Source organism: Falco punctatus, assembly GCF_963210335.1.
Source record: "Falco punctatus genome assembly, chromosome: 1".
Classification (NCBI taxonomy): Eukaryota; Metazoa; Chordata; class Aves; order Falconiformes; family Falconidae; genus Falco; species Falco punctatus.
Genome location: NC_137580.1, coordinates 83,263,183 through 83,289,174, shown reverse-complemented (window position 1 = coordinate 83,289,174; position 25,992 = coordinate 83,263,183). Strand labels below are relative to the sequence as shown.

General features: G+C 44.5%; 1 long non-coding RNA gene across 4 annotated transcripts; it reads right to left on the bottom strand.

The window, feature by feature from the left end:
• Positions 1-1,132: 1,132 nt before the first annotated feature.
• Positions 1,133-25,992, bottom strand: LOC308070059. 4 transcript variants are annotated; one of them, XR_013930603.1, is made up of 4 exons: positions 24,254-25,992; positions 17,982-23,886; positions 1,282-13,126; positions 1,133-1,240 (listed from the first exon to the last, which is right to left on the bottom strand). It is a non-coding gene; the product is annotated as an uncharacterized lncRNA (long non-coding RNA). The 4 variants fall into 4 exon arrangements; XR_013930604.1 differs by having other exon boundaries at positions 17,982-24,455; positions 25,203-25,992; XR_013930601.1 differs by having other exon boundaries at positions 17,982-25,992.

Below are 25,992 nucleotides of genomic sequence, written 5' to 3'. Positions count from 1 at the left end.
GCATGTGTGTAACATTTTGCTGCGGCTCCCATTGGCAATCTCTTGAGCCTGATAAAGAGCCCTGCTAATAGTGATAGGTCTTCTCTGTGTGTTAATTACTTTTTTTTTTTTTTTTGCGGTTGCCTTCTTATTTTCATGTTTAAGTCTCTTTTCATGTGAGTAGCTAGACTGATACAGGCATGTTAACAGAAGAGAATATATCTGATGCAGTTTGGCTTTTCTTTATATATTAATACAATCAGGAGTAGAAACTCGATTGTCCTATAAATCAGGTAAGCTGGTTCTTTACTGTCTTCCTTCATTTTAAAAGCTTCCCCTTCAGCAGTCTAAAATATGTAGTGGTTTAGACCAAGCTGCATTAATACAGCAGGGAATTCAAAGTCTGAGCAAGGCAGCTAAATAATTGTTTTGGAACAATAGTTCTACAGAGTTAAGTGACTTGAAAAAACAGAATAGGTATTAAATCGATGTGCAGCCTGCACTAAGTAGCTCTAGAAACTACTTTCACACCTTGTTTCCATGACGAATGAGATGTAAATGAAATGATCACACTGGAAACACTTCAGCTCTGTGTATGCTCAGCTTCTCCAAGACTGGCTGCTCTCATTCCCCTGTGGTCTGAGGGGCTGCTTCATTGTGGAAGATCCTTAGTGAGAGCTAAAGACTCATGTACTACAACTTCCAAGTGTTTCAGGTGTGTCACTTAGGAGAGAGTGTCTGTTGGACTCATGTATGTATTGATCAACCAGAGTCCAGTAAGCATCACTGAGGAATTAACTCATGCAAGGAGCCATCGCTGCCAAATATTGTGTTTAGGAAATGGCACAAGCATTAAAAAAAAAAAACAACAATCTCTCAGAGATTAATTTATTTAGTCCTTGAAAGCCCAGGAACTCTCTCACATATTTCTGTGTTTATTGTAGTACTATATCCTATCCATGCACAGCATTAGAGCACTGCAGCAACACATGCTAACTGCCTACAGTACAATACCTACCATAGAAAATCAGTTCTATGTTACTACCAGCCCACACTGTCAGAAGTACAGAAGACAGCGTGTAGAGCAATGAAGGCAGTGGGTTGATTGACATGGATGATGTGCAGCTGTAGCTTGTTCCTGCTAAGTAGTTAAATAGCCCTGAGGAGTGTAGGAGAGGTGGCTGGATGGAGGAGCAGTGTAGTCTGGCCTCTGGAGGAAGGAGAAAGAGCATGTGCAGTAGAATCTGGCTGACGATAAAGCCTTGTTGCAGCCTGATAGCTTGTTTATGCTGCAACAACAGCATACCTGTTTTGTAGTAGGAGAGGCTTGTGTCCTGCAGGAGAGTTACATGGTGCCAACCTGAGCTCCTTACACAGGGGTAGCAGAACTAACTGTTCTTCACTGCCGTGTCTGGCCTCAGAGTGAGCCTCCTCCTGGGGACAGGTAGGAGACCAGGAGAGCTCTAAAACATGGTAGGATACCACCTGCAAAGTGCTGAGGAGATGGGATTCATGTTCTGCTTCTAGTTAACTTCTCACTGTTTGAAAACTCACAGGAGGGGCTGCTTATGCACTTAACATCAAGTATATGTTTAAGCACTTTTCTGAATGGATGTTTGGTCTCCAACAGCCATCATCTTCCTTGTGCATAAATAATGCCTCTTTCCTGTGACATTGGTGAGTGTGCTGGTTGGCTTCTTAGTGAGAGCTTTAATAGATGAAGTTCAAAAATGGCAGCAATAATGGCCTGAGAAGAGCAGAGCACAGCACCTGGTATATTGTGCCCATAATCAGGAGTGTTAGGAGGGCCAGGGTTACATGAGTCAAGCAAGTATGCCTGAAACTGTATAATTTTCAACCTTTCTGCTGATTTGATATGAAGACCTCTGTCAACAAATCCTTCATTATGCAGACTTCCTGCTCCAGCTCTGGAAGGAACAGCAAATTAAGCAGCCCACATATGTAATATTAATGGCTGGAGAAGCAGCGCTGCTACTCTGTTTGTATGTACTGCCAATGCTCATTTAAAAATTCCTGTCACATTGGAAGGATGGCTGGTAGATTACATACGACAAGTTCATGCATCTGTCTCCTTAAGACAGCCCCCAGAGCCTGGAGGGACATGTTCAGTACTGAACCACATTTGTTTGCACCATCTACCAGAACTCACTTGCTCCTTGTTTTGGTGGGTACAAATGAGGCCACCTGTTGAATTCCCCTTCTGCAATCACAGACACTTCTCTAACTCTGATGCTGTGCCAGCACACTGACAGTGGCTGGATATTACCTATTTGGTTCCTGAATTCAGTGGCAGAACTCAAACCGATATTACAAGCACAGAAATTTTGCAATTTTGAAGTGTAACGGGCACTCTGCTTATTCATGTTCAGACCTTTGTTCCTAATAATTAAACTAGAGCTTCCTACAGTCAGTTAACATATTAATGACCTAAAAACCAGAGAGCTTCACTGCTCAGCCTAGATGACAGGAGACTGCAAAGATGATTTAAGAGTCCCATTTTCAACATTTTGCTCAGTAAGCACAGATGAACAGAACAGAGGAGAAATAAGGATAGAAGTAAGGGGGCTATACTCTTCATGAGCACTGCTTTCTTTAGCACGCGCTGGATGTATCCAACCGCCTGTAGCAGAAGCATGGGTGCAATGGTAGCTACAGATTTTCACTGCAGCTTATCCCCCATCTGCTCCTGCATATTAGCATCTCGGCCTGCTTATACAGAGGCCAGTTCCAGGAGCTGGTCCTGGGAGCCCCAGCTGCGTCCCTGTGTGGCAATGCTCAGGAGAAAAGCACAGAGCAACTTTCTTTCAGTGAGCCATGAAAATCGCAAGTTTACTCTGAGCAGCTCGCCCCTTGTGCTATGCCACGAGGCCCCACTGCAGAACTGATAGGTATCACCCACCAATTGCCTCTGCCTGTGTGAGCATTCAGGGCTGCCCAACCTCTTCGGTATCTCACTGGGTATTAATAGAGAAGTGTGGGCTTAAGAGCAGGTGCTAAATGGGTCCCCAAGAGCTTTAGTTCTTCTCCCAGCACTGACAATCCATGTGTCTCTGCTTCCTCTATTGCACCTTCTGGATTATTTGCTTAGATTAAAGTCTGCAGGACTGTGCCCTGCCTGCACTGCTGCACAAGCAGGGCCATGTTGTTTGGTGGAAAGTGGTATTGCACAATCCCATGTGCCCCCGTTTCTCCAGCAAATCCTTTGTCTGACTGACTGCAGACACCCATTTTCCATCTTGTTGTCATCAAGCCAAAAACCCAAATCACTGTGCTCCTCTCTGCCATTAATAATTTTTACAGGGTATTTTTGTCAGTCCTCCCTCTCAGGCCTCATCAATAGCTTTTCTCTTAGTGTTTGGCATTCCCTTCTGTTCTGCCAGTCAGAATATCAAGGTCAAATCAATTGCTTTTGTGTTTCTCCCTTAAATAAATAGTGTCAGGCTGCCATGTCTTAACACAAAATATTTTGTAATATTGAAAAATCCCAAGTATTGATCAGACCTAGCTCTGTACCTAGCTCTCTGCACAGGCTTGACGGTAGCTTTAATGCAGCACTCAATAATGTGTCTTTTGCAAGACCAATTCATACAGCTTAAAGAGGCATTTTTGGCAGGCTGCAGGCACAAGCTCAGAAAGACTTTTTTCATTACACTGCATAGCCCCCACACGGTCATGCCGGCCGGCCCCTGAAGAGCCAAGAGGATTTTTAATCAGCTCTTCTAATTGTTTTGTCCCCTGGTCTAGTATAGCACCAGTGTCCCCCACTCCTAAAGCATCAGTGATGAGGGACTGTAATTGAAGAGGATGCTCTTCCAACCCAATTATAATGATTTGTGAGGCTACTGGGAATGATGGCTGCAAAGCAACAGCAGACAGAGAGGACAGACAGACAATCTGAGCACCATTACTCAAATCAGGTCTTAATCCAGGGGAATTTCAAGGCTTTGAAGCAAGAGATGTGCCAGAGAGCAGAAAAATTTGCTAACAGCTGAATTATGCTGCTTTGATGCTCCTAAAAACATAACATTACCCTCTCCTCTTTGGAGTCACACCCTTACATCTTGAAAGCCTGGCTCAGCTTCTCACCACTACCCCCCAGCAATGGCCTGGGCTATAAACGGCCTCTCCTCCATTTGGGACATAGGCTTGGAAGCTCTGTAGAGGATGGAGAAAAAGAAAGTGGCAGAGAGGGGGAGAAAGGAGCAAAAGGGGACTTAGCTAAGCTGGGACAAGGGAGGCCTGACCTGTTGGGAAGGGGAACAGCAATAAACACTGCCATTTCTGGGCTTCAGGAGGTGTCAACAGCCTGTCTGTGTACTGCAGAGTGCCCAGCTACCCCTGAAAGCAGACCTGAGCTGTCGGGAACAGTGCGGTCTGTAGTAGGATTTGCAGGGCTCTGGGTGTCACCCGCTCAGCCTGGGAGGGCCTGGGCTGTGTCTCACCTGCCTTCTGCCTGCCTCAGCCCAGCCTGGGCTGGCTCGGGCTCCCACCAGCACAGTATGTGTCCTTGGTGAAAGGTTGCTGGTTTAATCACGAGCTCCCAGTCTGCTCCCAATGGGGCTGTGTTGGGCGTATATAATGCGGCTGCAAAGCACAAATCTCTGAAGGAAATGCCTCACTCGTTAGTCGTACCTGCTGCTTTGGCTTTGGATGGAAGCAAAGGGTGGGAGATTATAATTTTGTATTATAGGCCAGAAGGAAGCCTTAAACAATACATACTCATGTGGTTCTCTGTATGTATATATACATATATGTATGCTTACATGTATGCGAAGTAGACTTACACTGTACCTGTTTCTAGCCGTAATTCATAATTTTCTTACTACAAACTTACCCATCCCCATTTTAATTTTTTCACTTACCATACTTTGAAGAGCTAGAAATACCTTGTCAGATTGAGACAGCTCTTGAGAAGTTTAATTTTCCTAATGCTTGTTGGAAATCCCCTTTCTGAATCTGCAGGAATGTTAAGGTTCTTAGCATGAGCTGTGCAGAGAGGGAATTTGCAAGTAAAGCTGCCAGTGAATTGCAATTGGGTTAGGAGAGGCTTGACGGACAGCACTGATGGGTGTAGGATCTGTCTCCCAAGGTGGGAAGGACACTTGTTGAGCCTGCTGTGCGTGGCAGAGCTGGGGGGGGGGGGGGGGGGGGGGGTGTGTGCGTAGGGTAAGCGCCAGCCACTTGTTTTCTCTCTGCCAGACCTACAGGGAAATAGATAGAGAAAATTAGAGCAGCAGCACATGGGGCATTTACAATCAAAGGTAACAGTGGTAATGGCTTTTGCTGCTGATTCCCCACCTGGATTTCTAATGTCACTGTTTCTGGCTGTCACAGCTGGCAGGAACTTGTTGCACCCTGACTCCTGGTTGCCAGCAGCTCGGTGCTGCTGCAGTGGCTTCTGCAGAAGAGGTGTTGCTGCATTACTGGCTGTGCCCCTGCTCACAGATGAGAAGAGCTGGGAAGCCTCTTACAGAGCCAGTGTTAAATGGTGCAGGGACAGGGCTAAAGGAATCTTGAACAAAAGTTTCATTGATGGCACTGTGCATTACCTGAGCACTCAACGTCATTCCCAGAAAGGTGGTACTGTTGTGAAGGATTCTCCATGTAGAGAGAGGAAATAAAAAGGTATTTTGCAAAGAGCCAGGGAATAGCAAGTGTCCCCTAGCTATTGACAGTGACAGGAAAGCACAGCAACTTGATAATAGGTAACCTGTTGGTATCTGAATCCCTGTGCATGGCTCTGTGTCTAGATAAAGGTCCATCTCACAAGTGCACACAGCAAGTGGGAGCGCTACCCCTGTGTCATCAAGAGGATATGAACAAGCAGCCACATCTGCAAAAGCAGGGCTCTAGCATGGACCCTAGCAGGGCTTTTCCCATGCCAAGCTCTGAGTTCTCTGCTGAGTGCAGCTGTTGAGTGCTGGCAAACCCAAAAGGTCCACTGAACCAAACCCGATGCAGGTTCAGTGCTGAAGATAAGGCCAATGGCATCTGCTGCTGGAGCTGGGCCTGGACCAGGCTGCAGCTCAGAGCTTTGCAGCAGCAGGCCCAGGTGTTCTGGCTCTGGGCCATGTCTATTGCATGCTATTGCACGTATTTTTAATAAAAGGCAGATAATTTGTGAGGGCAAGTGCCAAGCAAGTGTCTTCCTCCTAGTGGGAGGCCAGCAGCTCTGCTGCTGCTGGCTGTCACCAGGCTACCCAGACCACACAACTGGGCTTGCACGGGAGTGAGAAGATGCAGGCATGCAATCAGCCCATTTTCCTCCATCCTAAGCAGAAGCAAGATAGCTAAGTGAGATCAGAAAGGCTGATAATTTCTCCTCCTCCTCTTTTACCACCTGCTGTTTTCCTTCTGAGTATCTGGACTCAAATTAAATACCATAATTCAGGCTGCCCATTGTTCCCTGCTCTGTAATGTGCTGGAGTGGCACCTTTGTATTCATCCATCCATCCCCATCTCCTCAAATGTGCTGCTTACACAATAGTTACTGCTGTAGAAGGCACCTGGGATGAGCTCTTGCATTAATCACTTCATTTATTTTGATACAATATTTGGAGCCACTTCATTAAGTTCTCTTACAATGTCCTGTCATTTTTTTCCCCACCTCCTTGCCAGTGCTCATACAGATAATGTAAAAACAACAGTATGGGGTGTGGGGAAGTGGGAGAATAGACTTGTTTTCTGTAAAAGGGGATAGCTATGAATTATTTAACTTGACCTCCTGATCTCAGGGTGTTGACCCCATTAAAAAAACAAAAATGTGGTTTTTGGGTAGTAGATATGGGCAGTAAATACTCAGGACAATTAAGTCTTGATCAAAGAAAAACCACAGCTTTTCAGACAATGTGGGTGTATGTAGAAGACAGGAGATACAAACACACCTATTTACAGGCACTGAAAAATGAACTACAGTCCCTCTCAGCTTTTAGTGTTTTCATAGATGCAACAGATCAGTCTCATGAATTATTTTTTTTTCTTTTTAATGCTCCAAGTGCTGAGAAGAGACTGATGTAGCACAGCCTCTCCATTTACTCAGGTCCTGCTGTTTACCTGGCATTGCAAAATTTGTCAGAGCTGCTAGGGATTTCAGGGAGTGTTCCTCCCAGGTATGGCTTGCAAATTGCTCCAAGGGAAGGGGTAGACTTTGGCTCAGCTGTTCAAACTCTCCATTGACAGGATGGATGTTAAAGAAACGAGTTTTGTACAATGGAGCTCAAAAAATGAACCCACTACTTCCCAGGTTATTTTTTTCCTAGGATTTCTATCCTGCCTCCTCAGAACAACAGTCCACACAATATTTAAGATGCAAAGTCATAAGGGCTCCCGTGTGCTGGTTGTTTGGCTAAGTTTTAAGCAGCTTTACAAGATCCCTTGTGTCCTTCCTTCCCTTTCCTCCCAGCTCTCCTCGTGCACCTTGTCATTATGGCACAGTGAAGACAGCAGCCTCCAGCTGCCCCAGCACACACTTCTGAAAGGGGAAACTCATGGTAACTCCTAGAGGGGCTTCACAGATGTAGACTGACGATGCTGAGGAGCAGCAAAGCATCAACTGACATGATCTTCCAGAGACTGGGGGTTCTGATAGTGATAATGTGGGAACCTGATAGTGTCAGGCCTAATAAGCAGCATTTAACTCAGCCACAGGGTGCTCTCCACACCAGTTTAGCTTTGGAGGAATGTGCAATGTGTTTTCGGCTCTTCAGTCCCTGTTATGAACAGCTGTAACGTTATAAGGACTTACACTACTGAATGATTTCCTTTCCCTGAATAACCCTGTGTGTGTGAAGTGCCTGTGGTCCAGTCTGTCTGTGTTTGCACCAAGGCGGCACACAGTTGTGTCAGTCACAAGTGGCATCGCTTCTGGTGTGGGCAAGACCCAAGCGATCAGATCTTGCAGGTTTTTGGAACTCCTGTCACACTGCAAGAAGTCCAGCCTGCCGTTTGGGGGTGCTGCTAGAAACCCTGCAGTTGTGAGCAGGGTATTACAGTGTAAAACAGCAGCAGCTAGAAGGAGTGAGGAAACAAATGCAAAATAATTCCAAAAAGATTCAGAAAGAGCAGTCAATTAAGCCAAAACTTTTCAGGGTTAAGAAGTGTTCAGTCCGTGTAAGTGGAGAGAGTGTGATGGGCAGGAGCCTCCATGAAGCCCAGCTGTGCTGCAGGTAAGCCCATGCTGCTCCTTGAATTATGCCACAGAGAATGCTTTCTGGCAATTCAACATTAAAATGTCAGAACATTGTGACTCTGGGGGCATCCACAGCTGATGGAGTGTATGTCAGCTGCTTGGGAATTAAGAGTCCAGACTTCTGCGGATGGTTGTCTGAGCAAAAAGCAATAAATACAACACCACCAACAACAAATAAATGTATTGGATCTGTGGGGCTGTGGTGGTGTCTTCAGCATTGTCTTGGCCAGGGCACTCAGGAGTGAACTGTGTCTCCAGATTAGGCTCTGGCTCTGCAACCACATGTGCTTTTCAATGTAGGTGCATGTAGAGGAATGAAGCTGGGTTAATTAGCATTGATAATATACAGCTGTGGGCTGGCTTCAGGGGCGGTGGGTTGGCCGATGTAGATAAGGTGCAGCTGTGGCTGGTTAAGTGGTTGGGCAGCCAATGAAGGGAGAGGGGGAAGAAGCAGAGAGGGAGCATGTGAGTGTCCTGGATGAGGGGAGACTAGGAGAAGACAGCAGAGGGACTGGCATGAAGAGTGTGCTGGTACGTGATGGTAAAAGACCTTGTTGTAGCTTGATAGTTTGGAGAGTGCTGCGACAGGTACATAGTTAAGCTTCTTGCAGTAATAGAGCTAGTCCTATGTTTACCCATCCTGTGTAAACAGATAGTAGGTTTCATCCATTTGTCCTTATATTTATCTTCACTGTTCATCATCTAAAGCCAAAATACCCAAGGAAAGGTATGTACTTGTTTGGACTGGAAGATAAATAGCAATCTGGAGGTAACTCTAGGCTTCAATGAATTCAAAACACATGGCTATAATTTTATTGCTGGAGAATATGCTTTCTTGGACTGTCCCTGGGAGTAAAGAGTTGCAGTGGAGGAGTCACGCTCTTAACTCTTGTAGCAGTTAAGCCAGTGAGTCTCAAGCAGGAGCCACAGAGGTGAGGATACCTTAGGCCAGTCCAAAAGGAACTGCTTCATACGATATTCTTGTGAATCTTTGGGACAACTACTACTACAAACGTGAGACAGAAAGAACTAATTGTGATGGGAGAGGTGAAGGCTGTTTATTATTTTCTGTGATAGTAGCACTAATAAAAAATGGTGATTTCCATATGTGTATTTTTGGCACTGCAGAGACGCTTCTGGCCACTGCAACACCCAAGAGCTGGGGGTGCATGCTCTCCTCCCAGCCTTTTAATGCAGGCTTTCTGCAGCAGCATAAATTTCCTTCCGTGACAGATGAGAGCTGCTGAGCCAAAGGCAGCCCAAACTCTTTTTCATCCTAATTGCTCTGCGGCCTGTTCCTCCCTCAAAAAGTGCCTTTGCTGAAATATTGCAGTGACAATAAATTTGGTATGTATTGAGAGGATAGCGTGATTATTTGGCTGTTTAGACTATATTTGCCCCTAAATGCAGAGCAAGGCTGATATCTGAACCTTGTGTGTTGATTTATTGCATGCATTTAGCCAAGAGGCTGGGACAGGTTTTTGGACACAAGTTACTAACAGTAACTTCCTTTTAAAGGTTATTGTTAATAATTTGCCTTCTTGATGGTGCTAAGTTTTCACTAACTAGCAGGAAGGTCTTGGGGCTTGCCTTCTTCCTAGAGTCTCCTGGAAACTATGCCTGGCTGGATGGCACCGGTGGTTCGGTGGTCACTGGCAGCTGTATTTGGGGACAGCTCAGGGAGGACAGCGTTGACAATAGGCAGGAAGCCTCCCCTTGCAGGGGCTGGAGAGGGAGGCACTGGTCGCCGTTAGACCTCTAACTGGTATGTGATACATACAGTATAGGAAAGCATCTTTTTGGGTTTCTCTTCCAGTTGATTGGAGGCTGCTGTTACATTTCAGTTCTCTTGAGGTGTTTTGTCATCTCATGCTGTGTTTGAGGGAATCTGACATGAATACAGTTCTTTTACATATGGTGCCAAAAAAAGCAAGGCAGTAATAATTTCCACCTGGTTTTCGTTCCTTTCTTTAACCTTATCTCTTGCTATCAGATCTGAGCTCTTGAGCTGTGTGAAGCACCAAAATACGAGGGGCAGGCTAGCCCAGGTGGTGTTACAGCTCTGCAAAGCAGGGGAAGTTTCAGCTCATAAAGTCTTGATTTGCTGTGTGGTTGGTTGGTTTTTTTTTTAATTTTTACCTTATGAAAATGAATATTCAATATAAACTAAAATGCAACGTAACAAATGGAAGGGGCTAATAAGGAACACAGCCTGTGCTCCAAGCCTCCAAAGGCATCCTTATTTCCAGTGGGCAATCTGCTATGTTAATAGATTGACATTTAAACATTTGGTGTGGAAGAGAAAAAATGTGTCACTGGTTGCTGCATAAACCAGTTTTTTGATTCATTCATAATCTTTATGTAGAAGTCAATTAAAGGTCTTACTGGAAAGCAGATGCTCATGGGACAAAAGACCACTCCTGATTTCTCACTCAATAGAAATACAGTTTCCCATCAAAGTCAATAGAGAGTAATATTCCACAGAGCTTTTTCCTGTAGTGACAATGATTTTAATGACAGATTAAATCTCTTCTAATTTTTAGTATATACAATATATAGTAACTACCTGGGTTTTTTTAAAGTCTTGTGAGCTATATCATGGCTGGCATCATTTTGCAGCTAAGCCTTCCTACAGACTGCCTGGCATAGGCTGTACTTATGTGCATACCCATTTCTAAGCAGGACCTACAGACACCTCATGGGACAAAAGGGAGGGAAACAGCAGTACCGTGGACATATACCCTTCTCCCCAACAGTACTTAGCACTGTAGCAAATAAAAAAAATAATAATTTAAAACTACAAAATGCAGCCCCAATCCGAAGCTATCAGAGCTGGGCACAGGGCGAGTGCTGGCACAGCGAGGTAGGTGTCAGCTCCCCAGTGACAGACCTGTTTTCTTACAGGTTTGCTTGGGCTCGCTGGCCCTCCTGAGCCTGTGCATCTTTTATCCTCACCAAGCTGTGATCACACTGATTTGTGCCCAGAACATCTTTCATCCACGTGTTCCGAGCTGTGGCTGCAGCGAACAGCTGTTCCCCAGGTCAGGCTATGAGACAGACAGGCGAGCAGGGGCGGGAGCCCTGGGGCTGGGCCAGGCAGGGGGCTGCAGGGTGGGGGTGCACAGCCAAGCTCTGTCCCAGGGCAGCACCCCCCACACCCCCCTGCTCAGTGAGGGTGGGCAGCTTACTGCTGGGGGGAAAGCAGCCATGTACATGGCAATCGATTTTCCTGCTATTTTTCCTTTTAATTACAAATGCCTATTTCAGTTGCAAAGCAGTTTGATTTGGGGGATAGTCTCTTTCAATTTTTACAGAAAAGTGCAACACTTCCAACTGGTCTCTTGCCTAGAAAACACTACTTTATTAAGTTTTTCTTATTTTATTCTTTTTTTTTTTTTTTAATGACTACCAAGATAGTTGCTGGTAGCTATATCTGTTATCACTGTTATTAGAACCCTCCAGCTCTGTGCTGATACCCACAATCAAAATCAGCCTTTATTACCATATCCCTTTCGTAAGTTTGGTCTAGTTGGTATCAGATATTCTCTAGCAAAGAGTTCAAGTTGTTAAGACTTAAAAGACCTCTGAGAGCACCCTGTGCGCTACCTCTGTGAGGAGGTGAAGACATGGACTCCTGAATCCGACCAGAAGACCCTTATTAGTCTAAACCCCATGCTTATATATCCTCATTCATTGTTCACATGCAACATATTAAAACATCATTGGTTAATCAATACTGTTCACACACTTCTTGGCTACATATAATTGGTTAATTACTAAGCTACAAATGCACTGAACTTCTTGTATTTTTTTTCCTCTCTTCTTTCTTATCTCTGTGAGTCTCATGTTTTCAGCCAGCAGCCGAGACGTGGTATTGCACATCCACTCCGGCCTTGCTTCATATCCCATTTTTCTTCAGGCGTTCAGCCAACCTTATCTTACTTTCTTTCTTCTTTAGCCTTCAAGGTCCTTCACAGGCATCATGGCCCCCAGCACTTGCTATAAAGCTCTCTACACCTCTGCTGCAGATCCAGTTCCCAAAGGCACAGGGCTGGGCTGTGCATCTCCATCACAGATGGACAGGTTTTGTGTTCTTAAAACTTGCCGGGGAGCTAATTCTCCTCTTGGTTTTGGAGCTGCAACATTAGAGTTAGTGGCCATGCACCGATGAACTGGAGAGAGGACTTGGTCCCCAGCAGCTGCCTGGAAGGTGGAGCTCATGAAGATGGATGGAGTTACAAGCTGGCTGTCAGCCCAGCCCACCAGTCCCACAGCTCGGGAAGCAGAGGCAGAGTGGGTGTCCAATCCGTGAACAGCTGGCAAAGCTGATGTCCTCAACAGACCCATGTAGTCAGCATAGCTGTGCTGAATTGTCAGGTCTAGCAGGTATTGGGCAGCAAAATAGAGAAGTGAAACATTTTCAGAAGTGTAGGACTTAACCTTCCTCTTTGCACCAGCTGTTGTCTCACACACATGCTGGCTCAGGAACTGATGAGGATTCAGAGAGGGGAATGATTGAAAGATTGGAAAGCATCTCGGAGAGAGACAGCGAGAGAGTCAAAGAGTGCAATCCATGCCATGTATCGAAGGGAACTTTCGTGGTGCTTTGATTGCAACCCCTAAGCACTCAGGTGGGAATCATAAATTTAACAGATTCTTTAATCCATAGGCAAAGACATGACCATCAGGGTATGAAGCTGTAGCTCTACAAATGCAGAACCAGAAACAAGTTCCTTGTAGTGATGGAACAAGTCATCAAGGATTGCAACAGGTTTGTCACTTGTGGTTTCAGATGTTTTTCTGGAAGCAATGTTCTGGTTCAGGTGCTGCCACCAGCCTGGATGTAGGAAGTCAGAAGGTCTCTGCTCTGCATAAGTTTGAATTGGATGACCATGTTGGTGTCAAAGAAATAAGGCGGCAGTCTCTGGGCAAGGCTCTCTGTGAAAGAAAAGGCAAAAAATAACGTTCTCTGCTCTTATTCCTTTGAATAGGAACTGCGTTACATCTAAGGCATGCTAAGAACTGGTTCTAATCTGGTGCAAATGCACAGACTGCAGTCACGTTATTTCTCGTTTCACTGAGATTAACAAAGAATACATTTCAAACTGTATATTGCTCATTGCCCATGAAAAGGCCTGACACAGAGTTCACTGAGCACTAAATCCTTCAGAGCTAGATTCTAATTTTAGCTACAGCAGAGCACATCCAAATAGTGCTACCTGCAGCGATCACTGTGGTTTTAGTGTCGCTGCATTTGAGCAGCTCAGACTTTCCCGTTACTTTTGCCTCGCAAGGAGTCCCATGAAACGGGGCCGGTCATCTCCTGTGCAAGCTTGTCCACACCAGGCAGTCTATGCTGCAGCTGAGAACTGAACTCGCATCTCACAAACCCTAGTCCAGAGTCTTAAAAGTGGGCTTCCTCCTCATTTTGGACTAAATAATAAGAAAAAAATAAACTAAATTTTCTAAATGGCTGGTCTTTCAGAATATTCTATTAATCTTTGTTTTGTTGGTGGCTTCAACTTGGTGGTAGGGGTAGCAGCTCTGCCATCTTCTGCTTTTAATCCCAGTCAAGTGACTGGCAACTAAATTGCATGCTCTGAATAATTCTGTGTGTTTTCTCACTAGGATACTGAGCCACAGCCTTAACCTTCCTGGTAGTTCATGGCAGTTACAGCTGAGTTATTTGATTAAAATATTATTTTTACCAGCTACCTGAAAGTACTGCTGCAATCTGATAAATTCTTATTGATAGTGCCTGTTTGTTTAGTCTTTCAGATTAAATGAACTTACTGTTCATTTACTACTAATGCCAAGGGAACTATTGTATTCAAAAATAAAGGAGTATAATATGCAGCAAAACATGGGTGTTTTGCTTATGCAGTTGCATATATACACAGTGGAAATGATTTGGTGGCTTACGGTGTTAATCTGCTTGCTCTGCAAATGGATACTTGCAGCTTTCATATCAGCCCACAACTATCCGTCACTCCATGGAGGAAGCTGGTGTACCCAAGGCCAGAGAAGGAGCCTTTTGCTCTGAGATGACGTGCGTGTTGTCGCAAACTCTGCAAAATCTGGATTTCTCTGAATTTTCTGTTTCTCTGGAAAATACAGGGGACCTAACAAGATGGAACATTTTAAATCCTCAGTTTTAAAGCAGTAGTTAGTGTTGAGTGCCTGGATTATGACACAGAAGTCTGATTTCAAAGCTGTACCACACAGCCAATATTCCTAATAAAATCAATGGGAGATGGGAATTCCAGTGAATATCAGGCCCTGGTGTGTCAGGGGAAAGACACAGATGAAAGCTGCTTGTAGCTGGGCATCTACTTGGTATTCAGCATTCCCCAAATCTGAACTCGAGGTCTAAGCCATTAGTCCTTCCAAAATGTCTTTGCAAGGCTTACTCTCTTTAATAATGTTTTGGGGGGGGTTTGCATTTCTCAACAAGATACTGCCGGTTGAAGTATGTTGTTGAAAATGTAGTTTTCACTTCTTGCCATATACGGATACTCAGTCACATATAAAACTCAATGTAATTAAATTTTAACGCTTCCATAACAAAATTTGACTTTGCTTGTTAAAACCTCACTTATATCAGGCTACTCAGTAGAAAGGTTCTAACCTTGGAATGTGTTGCAGGGAAGACTGGAAATAAATAAAGAGAAAAGCAGGGAAAGCATCACAAGTGTATCCTCATTATTGCATTTATGTTGAAGGGCTTGTCTGCTTTTCTTCCTTCCAACAGATGAAGCAAAAAGGTTTTGGTTAAAATAAGTTTATCTTCTCAGCCTTTAACAGCTTGAAGCTAAAGCCCAGAGGGATAATATGACTCATTTTATTTTCTAAAGCAGAGCTGCTACACAAATCTCTTCTGCTAGTACAGCCATATTCCCAAATCTTCCCCTGATAACTGTGTGCAGCAACTTGATTGTCATACCTCTCCAACACCCGAGGCTGTACCTGATTTTCCTGTTTGGGCAGACACCTACTTCAGCTGTAAACTCTTCTGACATTTCTGACTGAGATAATTACAGTGCTCTGGGGCACTTCTGGCCTTCCCAAAAATAGATGGGAACAGGAACACATGCATTTCCAGGCAAAACTAAGAGGATGTTTGGGAGAATAGCATCTATGTTATGTGACACCTGCTGCAAGAGCATCGTGGAAGTGCCCATTTCATCTCCTGTCTTTCATTGTTTTTTCCCCGCTTCCCATCATTGAATTTCTGTCTTCCCAGGAATCTAATATTAAGAAACATTAATGGAAGTCCTTGCATGCATATTATTTGTTTGTGTGAAAACTGTAGTGGATCAGGAACACATTTTACATCAGGTGATCCAGTGTGACACCTTAGGAAGGTCCCAATAAACATTCTGATTCTTACACACCTACACTGTGCAAAGCTAAGGATAGATACAGTTTTCTGCGGGATTTGAGATCAAGCCATCATGTTGGTTTTGCTTAAAGTAGAAACCTGGTTTGCTGTGATTCAGGAAACAAACTTTTATTCAATTACAGGAAGGTTACCTATTGTTAATTTTTATAGAATAACCAGATTACATTTCCTTCTCAAGACAGAGCAAAAATGATGCATTTCTTAATACTTTTAAATGTATTTAAATAAAGAAAATTTGGTAACAAAGAAACAAAGTGCTGTTGAGGGGGGAAAATGCAAGCTGTACTGTGGCTAAAGCCTGGGGAACGCTTCTGCTGCTCCTCATCTGTAGCTGTGTTCACCAGATGGACCCACGAGAGCAAGGGCTAGTGAAGGGGATGGGTAGGCACTGCCCCTGGCAAGCATGGCGGTTCACAGACAGCAAGGTGATTTGGCCATGCATTGCAGTGGGTGAGGTAAGTTGTGAACACTTGTACAAGTTAAGCAGAAGTTTATATTTTTTTTTAATTTGATTTCAGGTAACTCCTACTGTTAAATTTATTTTTAAAAGAAAAAAAAAAATAGGGAAGAAGCTAGGAGGTTGTAAGGGATGGCAAAGGCTATGCTCCAAGCATGTAACCTTGTGATATATTACTCAAATTAAATTAAAGATTCTGTAAATCATTTCACTTCATTAAAGCCTCTAAAATAACAGCACAGCTTTTCAATGGCAGGGATTAATTTCTGAGGCAGTAGAGGGGCTTTTAGTTTCAGTGCCTGAGGTAACATGATTGAATCAAATAAATCAAGTACGTGACCTCTACCTAGCAAGGTTACAGTTATAGCAGGACTTATGCCTTAAGAAGATTTGTGCTGAAATACACAAGAATGGAAATTGCAAGAAGTATAAATATCATAAAGAGGTGATATGACTTGCTTCTGGAGGAGGAAGGGTTAAAAGGTGCTGTCGGGATGTTCTTTCTATAGGCTGTTGCAGGTCATGTGTCCACAACTATAATTCCTCAGTAACTAGATGTTCTCTGCTGTTCTTATTAAAATGTATTACTTAATTTTAAACAAATGTTTTAAATTAACTTAAAGGCAATGCTCTAGGCAAAATGAATTTCTAGAACCATTTTTCAGGTACTGGACAAAAGAAATGCTGGCCTACATTTTTGGAAAGGATGAGAAATTTCAAGTGCCTCAATACCTAAAATCAGATGTCATAGGAATGACATGGAAGATGAAAATATGGTTCATTTGAAGAGGATTAAATTGTACATTAAAATTATCTAGCTCTCTAGAAAATTTACACTGTCTTTAAAAAATTTGAAATCCTGGTTTTATCTTAGAGTTTGCTCTTATATTGGGGACCATGTGTCTGTCTTTTTTTTTTATAGTATCCTTTACTCTAAAATTCTAAACGCAATCAAGATTTTTGGAAGATCAAGACTTTCCTTTGGCTACATCAGACAGAATTAAAGGTACCTGTGGCATCGAGGAACACTGGGACATGTGCAAGGCTGTAGAGCCCTGCTCTTAGATGGGGGTTAAGTTTCAGACATTAAAGCAACTGGACTTGGACCAACCAGGCAGAAAAGGGTGGAAGTGAAATAAATCCTGGAGTGATGAAATTACTTTGGGCAACTTAATGAAAAAAAAAATAAAATGCTCAGATCCTACTGAGCCATTAAATGACTGATTTCCACATGGAAGCACCCATCTCTGCTGACAAGCCTTTGACAAAACTGTTTCTTTATTTTCATGTGGAATGGCTCTTGACCAAAAGATTAAAAAGACTGAGGGGACAAAGGGACAGGACAGGTTATGAGCCCAACAGACAAGAGAAAATATGTTGAAAAAGAAGATAGAAGTGCTTGTGTATTCATTAAACATGAAAGTAGCGTTTGCAGATGATTGGGTTGCTTAATACTCAGGCTAAGTTGACGGTAAATGAATTGCATCAGGAGCACAAATACTTTTAAGTCTTCTGATATATCACTCTAAAATATTGAAAGAATGTGCCAATACCCTTACTGCCACAGTCATCCTCCGCTGTTGTTTCTTTCATTTGCGACTTCAGAACTCTGAAACCCTCTCCATTTCTAAAATTAGCTGTAATGGGTCCAAAGAGAAAAGCTTGACTATTGCTTTCCTTAAATCCATTCCCCAGTTCTATCAAGCTACGTTATGTCCCTCCAAACACTGTATAGTCCACCTCTAAGTTACTCTGGTTGTTGCTAAGGTAAGCAACTTCAGTACAACCTGTTTTCCAAAGGCTGGTGTTCAGAGCCAGCTGTTGATTGTGCGTTCGGCAAAGGACAAGAGTCTGACAAGTTTTCTGTTCACTCTAGGGAGCAAAGACCCCCCTGCTTCCTACAGAGACCCTTTGTAAGGGGTAAGAGCAGTTACCTGTTAATGCTCTCCACGGCAGGGCAGAGGCAGGGAGTGCAGTACTGGCTCTCCTTGCCGGGGAGAACAGCAGAACCAAGACTGGTGGATCCTTGCTGGTCTTTTTGCGTGGGACCACACAAAAATGGGAAGACTTAACACAGAATCAGTGTTCATAGAGAATACACTGTTAAGTCTGTAATGGGAACGTACAAACTAACACTAAAAATTTTCATGTGTATGCTTTAGGGCTAATTAAAATTAAATCCTAATTCAGGAAGCTCTCATTCCATGCACCACAGGCTCTAGCTGGGTTTTGCCACACACTACCAAACTGCCTCCACTTTTGAAGTAATCACGCCAAGAAAAGAAAGAGCATAGTATACCCATTGTACAGGTCCACTTCTTTCATTCAGTTCCTGGGGATTCAATGGCAGAATTAATTGCAAAATAAAATGCGTGTAACTGGATTAATTAACAGTACATTTTAAGATCCTGAAATACAGAATTAGCCGCAGGGTAAATGCACAATGCAGGTTTTTCCTGCAAACAGAACAAGTGCTATTTTTGGAGCTTTATCTGTACTTCATTGAGGTGTGTGTGCCTTGCTTAAAAAGCTGCTAGGATAAGAAATGGGGCTTTGAAGGGGGAAGATAAATACTATAATTAGGGCTGCAGGACAACAGAAGGATTAGTCTTAAATACAAAACAATTTGAGTGAAGTTGCTTGAAAGATAATTATACCTAAAATTGCTTGCATGGGTCTAATATTTTCTTTCCAAGGACTTACAAGACTCGTTGAATATTTATGGGCCTGGAACATAAGACTGGATGAAATTTAAAACATAAATTCAACAGCAATTCATTATGATGGAATTCCCCAGCAGTTGTTGCCCCAACCTTTTAGCTTTAATAGACAGGATTTATGTTGCAGAACACAAGCCTGTGTAATAAATGGTAGCAAAGCTGAATGCCCTTGATTGATGAACGCTGCCTTGTTTGATGACTGTGGAGTAGTCCTGAGGGCTGATCTCACTATTTTGGTTCTTTGGGTTTTTTTTTTTTTTCCTCTTGATGCATATATTGCAGAAGTGTTGTTTGTGCTTCTGGTATGGTTATCACATGCAAATGAGCATGCTGTTTCCCAGATGCAAATTTCATATTTATAAATTAAATACAATCTGAAAAATCTTATGTTAATTACATTCTGAGGGTGTAGCTGAATTTCTCACTTGAACATGTTTTGTTTTGCTGGAAATAGAGCAAATTCCAGATCAATGTATTTAGTTGCTTGAAGCTTGGTAATGAATGTATCATGCTTTAGAAAAAGCTTTCTGATTATTACTGTTACTAATGATTTACCATCAGCTCAATAGTTAGACATCTATCCCACATTATGTACTTGTTTATTTGTTTTTAATAATCTGTATTTCTCAGAAAACAACCAATACTACAAGAAGGGGGTTGGGGAATGGCTAAGGATCAAAGACAAACAAGCAAGTTATCAGAGATACAGTGGCAGAGGAGATAGGAGAAGATTTAGGAGGAACAAAACTCTTTGAAGTGGGCTCAGTTAGCTACAAATGGTCTTTTTTTAATTTAATGCCTATAAAGGTCCCATACCACATACGTTATGCTGTACATCCATGTTGTAGGGGTTCCTCCTTCAGTATATAGTTTGCTGTGGCCAAAAGAGACTGCAGTCCCGTGATAGGCCTCACTGGTAACGGAGGCATCCAAAGAAGCATGGCTTCTCCAAAGGCAGGAGGGAAAACCCAACAGGCCGGTTCAGTTGCAGATTTAGAAACTGTTCAGTGGTAGATGTTGGCTGGTGGCATTTAAACAGAATGAGCGTAGATGTACTTACATCCCAGCATGTGAAAGGACACGCCGGAAATATTTAGGAAAAATTGTGCTTAAAAGGGAGCATAGCAATTCTCCATTTCAGGTCAGGCCAGTTTTGCCCTTGAGGACTGTGTTATCGAAAGCAATGCTAAGCAGAAGCCCATTACAATAAAAGTTTCTTAATAAAAATTTCTTCTTTATATCTAGTTTGAATCTACCCTCTTTCAGTTTAAAACCACTAAGCCTTGTCCTATTGTTACAGGCCGCACTAAAACGTCTGTCCCCATCTTTCTTACAAGCCCCCTTTAAGTACTGAAAGGCCACAATAAGGTCTCCCCAGAGCCTCTTCTCCGGGCTGAACAACCCCAATTCTCGCAGCCCGTCTTAGGGGAGGTGCTCCGGCCCTCTGATCGTTTCTGTGGCTCTCCTCTGGACCTGCTTTGCCAAGGACTCCGGAGCCGGATGCGGTACTCCAGGTGGGTGTCACGAGATCAGAGGGTCAGAGTCGCTTCCCCCGACCTGCTGGTCATGCTTCATTGGGTGCGGCCCAGGATATGGTCAGCTTTCTGCCCTGCGAGCACAGGTTGCTGGCTTGTGTCCATTTTTTGACCCACCGGTACCCCCCAAGTCCCTCTCTGCAGGCCTGCTGTGGCCCCCTTCACCTCCCAGCCTGTACTGGCACATGTGCAGTAGCGTTACTGGCTCCCAGACCACAGCCGCCAAGGAGTCAGAGAGCTCTCGCTCTGTGTGTTGAATGTGCAGCCGCAGTACAACTGGGGCACAAACTCATGGAGTTTTATGTTCTTAAGTGCAGAAGGCTGCAGAGGGACTCGTAACAGAGGAGATGAGAGCTGGTGACAGCTGAAACCTGCCAAAGGGCAAGACATGCCTCCAGAAAACTCAAACAGGACCTTTGTTTTCCCAAAAAACAAAAAAAAATACCAAAGGTCTGCAAACTTTGGAGTTTGGAATAAGTGAGCCAAGGAACTGCATGTCCAAAATTTTCAAAAACATGGGTTCTTATTAGAAGAGGCCCCTTAAAACCAGGCTGTTTCACTCACAAATCCTGAAGGACAGGACCAAGTCTGCTGGATTACAAAAGCCCTGTAAGGCTCACTGTCTAGGCACCGCCGCACTACCCTCTTAAGAGCCTCGAAAAGGTGGATTCTTGGATAACTAAGGCCGGGACAGGTGATAAGTCAGACACTGCTGAGGGGACAAAATGTTATCAGGACCCTCTTTGTTGAGAGTGGGAGGTATAACAGGTGGACAGAAGTGAGTATTAAAGACATCTGTATTAGCCACAGAAAAAAAGATTTTAATTAGAAAGTATGAATTATGCATGAAAATCAATCATTAACCTCTCTTCTTTATGGTAGTTTAGTTATGATCAAGCAAATAAAAGCTTTTAGGAAAATATACCCATTCTTAAACCACTGTATGAGACTTACTTTGTACAGCTTACAACATTCAAACAAGTTGAGAGTACACTTCAGAATTCAACCAGTATGGGTTTTGATCCTGTAATTACACTAAAAGATAGTGTCAGGAAGAATGCAGCGTAATTCCTGTGCTTTGTCAAAGACATGATTCCTGCCATTTGAAGAACACCACCTGTACAACACATGGAGTCCTTCAAGATACAGCAACTAGTAACAGCTTTCTGAATGTAATCAGTAGCTGCCTGTTGAGTTGTCTCAGAGAGCGCCCAGAGGTACTGCACACAGCTGAGATACTGTAAAGAAACTGCCGTACATAAAACCCCACATACAAAGTTGCATGCTGTTAACGTGGTCCTCGACTTGCATGCAGATATGACACATGATGCTGGAAAACTCGGCCCATGTTAAAAGGAAGGAAACAGGAAATAAAAATAATAACACTAAAAAAAATTAAAAATTCAATCCTCTATCGCCATCCAATGGAAATTAATGAGATGACATCCCAGCACAGAATGCAACCTACCATAGAAATCATTAAGCTATTAACTATTTTAATGTAACTATGATCAGAAAAAGTGTCCACATACTACTCCATAATATTTAGGTATGCTTTGCTAAATTTAAGGTTAATGTTAAAGAAAATGTGTTTTGAATTCAGAAATGTGAAGTGCCGAAGCAGCTAAGTGGCAGAACCAGGCCTCATCCCTAGCGTAGCCCTAATCCAGGGCTGGTTTAAAACCAAGTCCAGTTAATCAGTGGGACAACAGAGAAGCAACAGATATCAACTTGTGCACACAGGTGCTCTCAGAAACACAGGCTTTTTTAGGAAAATTGGTATATGTGAATAGGAATTGCTTGTTTAAAGACTAAGCGTGCTTGAAGGAGCATGTGAGTTAAAGCAGGCAGAAAGAAGATCGAGATCCGAGGAGGAGCCTGGAACCAAGGCACAGACTGGAACGGAACAGATCAATCACCTAGGACAGAGTCAGGCGATGGATTCGCAGAGCTGACAGGTCCAAGAAAACTCCTAAAAACTTCAGACGTTGACTAATGATCCGGTAAGGGTATATAAGCTGTGCTGTATCCCTTGGTTCTCTGCCACTCGCTGGGGTGGTGGCCCAGCTCTGAGTCATGACTAAAGCAAGCCCAGCGGTACCCACGTCTGTGTGGATTTTTCCTTTACCAGTCAATACAGCTATCGTTGCCATTTAAATAACTGACTGAACATCAAGTGTTACTAACAGAAACTGATAATCATGGAGTTTCACAAAGGTGGGTGGACACTTCCAATCTAACTTAACCACATGTGTGGTGGAAATCAAACTAGCTATGTACTTTTTCCAGACAGCAGAAGAAATTGCTCACTGCATGCAATGCAATTTGATCGCTTTCAGAATGCCTCTCCTGGATGAGACTGTTTGCTCCTTGCAAGTTTCTCTTCCTCTGCGTTGAAAATATAAGGAGAGAGAACAACCGGTTCAGACTGAGTAATCCCAGTGGAGACTGGCAACACAAGTAAGGCAGGAGGCCTACATGTGATAACAAAGAATTAGATACGGAAAAGCGGGGTTTGACCCCAGACATTACATTTGTCACGCCACAGCCTCTGAATACAGAAAGGCTGCTAAATGACACAACAGTAAGAACGCTATCACCTCACTTCGGTGACAACAGGAGAAGCTCTCGTACCGACCCACTGTTCAGCTTTTGGCTTAGTTTAGCCTTTCAGCTTTTAAGAACAGAAAAGTTAAATCTGAGTTGCAACAAATCAGCAAGTTTAGTTCACACTAATACACAGATCTACACTATCTCCCAGAACAGATAATAAGGACCTCACATGTTAGAAAGACAAAGTCGGGACAGCATTACTGTTAGATTGCAACACTACCGGAATCGTTCCCGGTTTGTACTGAAGTACAACAGTAAGTCATAACATGTAAAAAAATGCAGAGGAGAGGTTTATGTAGCCAAGGACCACTTACTCCAACTTGTACCTGATAAATCAACTGAAATCTATTGATTGGGTATGCATTAACATACACCAAGCAAACGTAGTAAGATGCAATTTTAGGCTTAAGGGTCAAGTCAGTGGAGCCTTCCCTGGAGAGAGGCTCTTTAACCAGCTCATCCCATTTGTCAGCCTCCTAGAATTTAAAGATGCAACCAAAGTCAAGTTTTGCCAGAGCAGCTGCTTGATTTCTAGTAGGAAAAGCCTGTTCACTCAGCAGATTTGCTCCTGAAATGCATCAATGAGTCCTTCTCCCAATTTCAGAGGGACCAGGCAAAGACTTGCCTCGCAAAAGTACCGAGTATAATATATATATATACACACACACAAAGAGGAGCTTGTCTGATCTGCCAGTGTAATAGATTTGTGTCCTATAAACTCTTCAAGAGTTTGTGGTGTTTAAAACGCTCTGAATTCAGCCGTCCCTTGTTCCCACAAATCTCATAGCAGGCATACGGTGATGGAAAGGCTATGAGAGCATCCATCCAAGAATGGCAGAATAGCATCTTACCGTGTCTGTTGGCTTCTGGAGTCACACGATTTGCAGCTTTATCCAAGAGTTGTTTAAACGGCTTGTGCTCTACATCCTGCTGCTGCTCTCCTGTTAAGTCCGTGGCATCAGCGCTCAAATCTGAAAGTGGCGAGCAAGGAAAGCGGTCTATGAACACAAGTGTTACGGCCTGTGGCAAGCTGAGGAAGTGAAAAGACAGAATCTTTCAGCCAGCAGGGTAAGAACATAACAAACAGGGAGAGCGTGTACAGCTGGGGTCAAGTGACTGACAGGGAATAAAATACATGGTGCAGCATGCTAAACGGCCCTCCCATGTACGGGGTTTGGTTGGGTGTCCCAGAAGGACCGTTTCCAACTTCCAAGAAAGCGTTACCCTGAAAGGTAGATGCGCTTAAGGCAAAAAGCCAAAAGCAAACCCCTCAAAGACCAGAACCATTTTTAGGAACACAGGAGTTAAGCCTAAAATTGGTTGAAAGCTGCCTCCTACCTCTTCCCCTGCCACCTTTCCCCCTTCAACATCAGCACATTTCCTTGTGATCCCTTTTCACAAAAAAAAGACTGAGGCCTGTGGTATCAGCTCGGTATGGAAGCACCACAATGCGCTTGCTGGCTACATGCTCTCTTAGAAGGCTGACAGCTTCTCCGCACAGAACAGCCGAGGCTTCCAGTCTCTCTGGCCTTCCCACGCCCTGTGAAACGTGAGGAAGGCAAAGACCGGTAACATCTCGGGGGTTCGGGAGGAAGTCAAGATGCACTACATCTAGAGCCCAACGCATTACCCAAAGGAATTACCACAACAGAACGAGAGGCAGGAACAATCGGTAGGCAGGCAGATAACATGCACGGCAGCAATACCCAGTCAGACGTGCAGGACTTCCAGTCACTTCATCGCTCAACTTTGTTTTGAATTTAGTTAAAAGGTAATCAGATTCTTAACGCTCATTCTGCTTTTATAACTGCTGGAGAAAGGTTAACATGTGGCATTGGCATTACAGTCAGAATTCAAATACAAAGATCACAGCAAAGCTGTGCCTTGCCAAGTGACTTCCAAAGCAGGCTCTGGAGCCTTTCAACAAGGCTGAAATCTGGAGTCACAAGGGAACTCTGTGCCAGCTCTGTCAGTACAACTGAGCTCTCTGATAAAGTACAACACCATACAGAAATGTAATGGGTTTAAACCTCAGCCTCGTTTACAATCTAGAAAAATAATACTGCCCGACTGGATGTGCTGGTTTAAGTGCCCAGCAGGCCTGGCTGCATAACCACGAGGGACCACCAACTCCTCCCCGGCTGTTGCCCAAGCAGCAGCACAGCACTCAGAAGCAGCGGGCACACGGAGCCCCGTGGGCCCTCGGCAAGTACAAAACTTATCCCTCCGTAGTCAGCAGTCTGGCTCACAAGCACAAGGCATGTGGAAAAGTAACATCTAGACTGACCTTTAGTTTAGCTCCCCTTGATTTGTCAACGTACAATTCCGGATGAACCTCGGTACAAAGAAAAAACCAAAGAGCCCCGTTTCACTCGGAAGCAAATCCAAAGGCCTCTTCCCCTCGGCTGCTCCGGCCCAGGAGCTGACTGTCACTACACAGGATCTGCGAGACACCTGAGCTGCTGCCTCCCAACCCTCCCCGGTAGTTCAACGCTTGCCCTTTTTAATACTTTTTAAGAGAAATCAGCAGTCGGGGACGAGGGGTGGGGATTTCCAGCACCGGCTTGCTTTCCTTCCCTTGCCCGCTCGCAGGGGCTGAAGAGGCTCCTGAGCCGCCCCCTGCGACAGCGTTACCGCAGGCCCCAAGGCAGCCTCTGCGGCCCCAGCCCGCTGCCACGGCCCAGCCAGCGGCTGGGGGAAAGACAAAGCCCCGCACAGAGCTGCGGCGGCTGCAGCGGCTGCCCGGGCACCCGGAGGCGGCGGGGGGGCGGCGGGGCGCCGCGGGCTGACCCCCCTCCCGGGCGCCGCCGCCGCTCCTCACCGCCTCGCTGAGGCAGCAGCGCAGCTCCGAGAAATAAAAAAGGCAGCACCGTGAGGCGCCCGCTGACCACTGTCACTGCCGGGGAGACGGGAACCGCCGGTCCCCGGCCGGGCCGCCCGCCCGCCTCAGCCCGCCGCCGCCGCCAGGCGCTCCCTGCCGCGGCCGAGCGCCGGCCCGCCACGTGACAACCAGCCGGCCGCTGCCCGCCGGCCCCGCCCGGGCTCGCCCGCCGGCCCCGGCCGCCCGCAGCCCGACC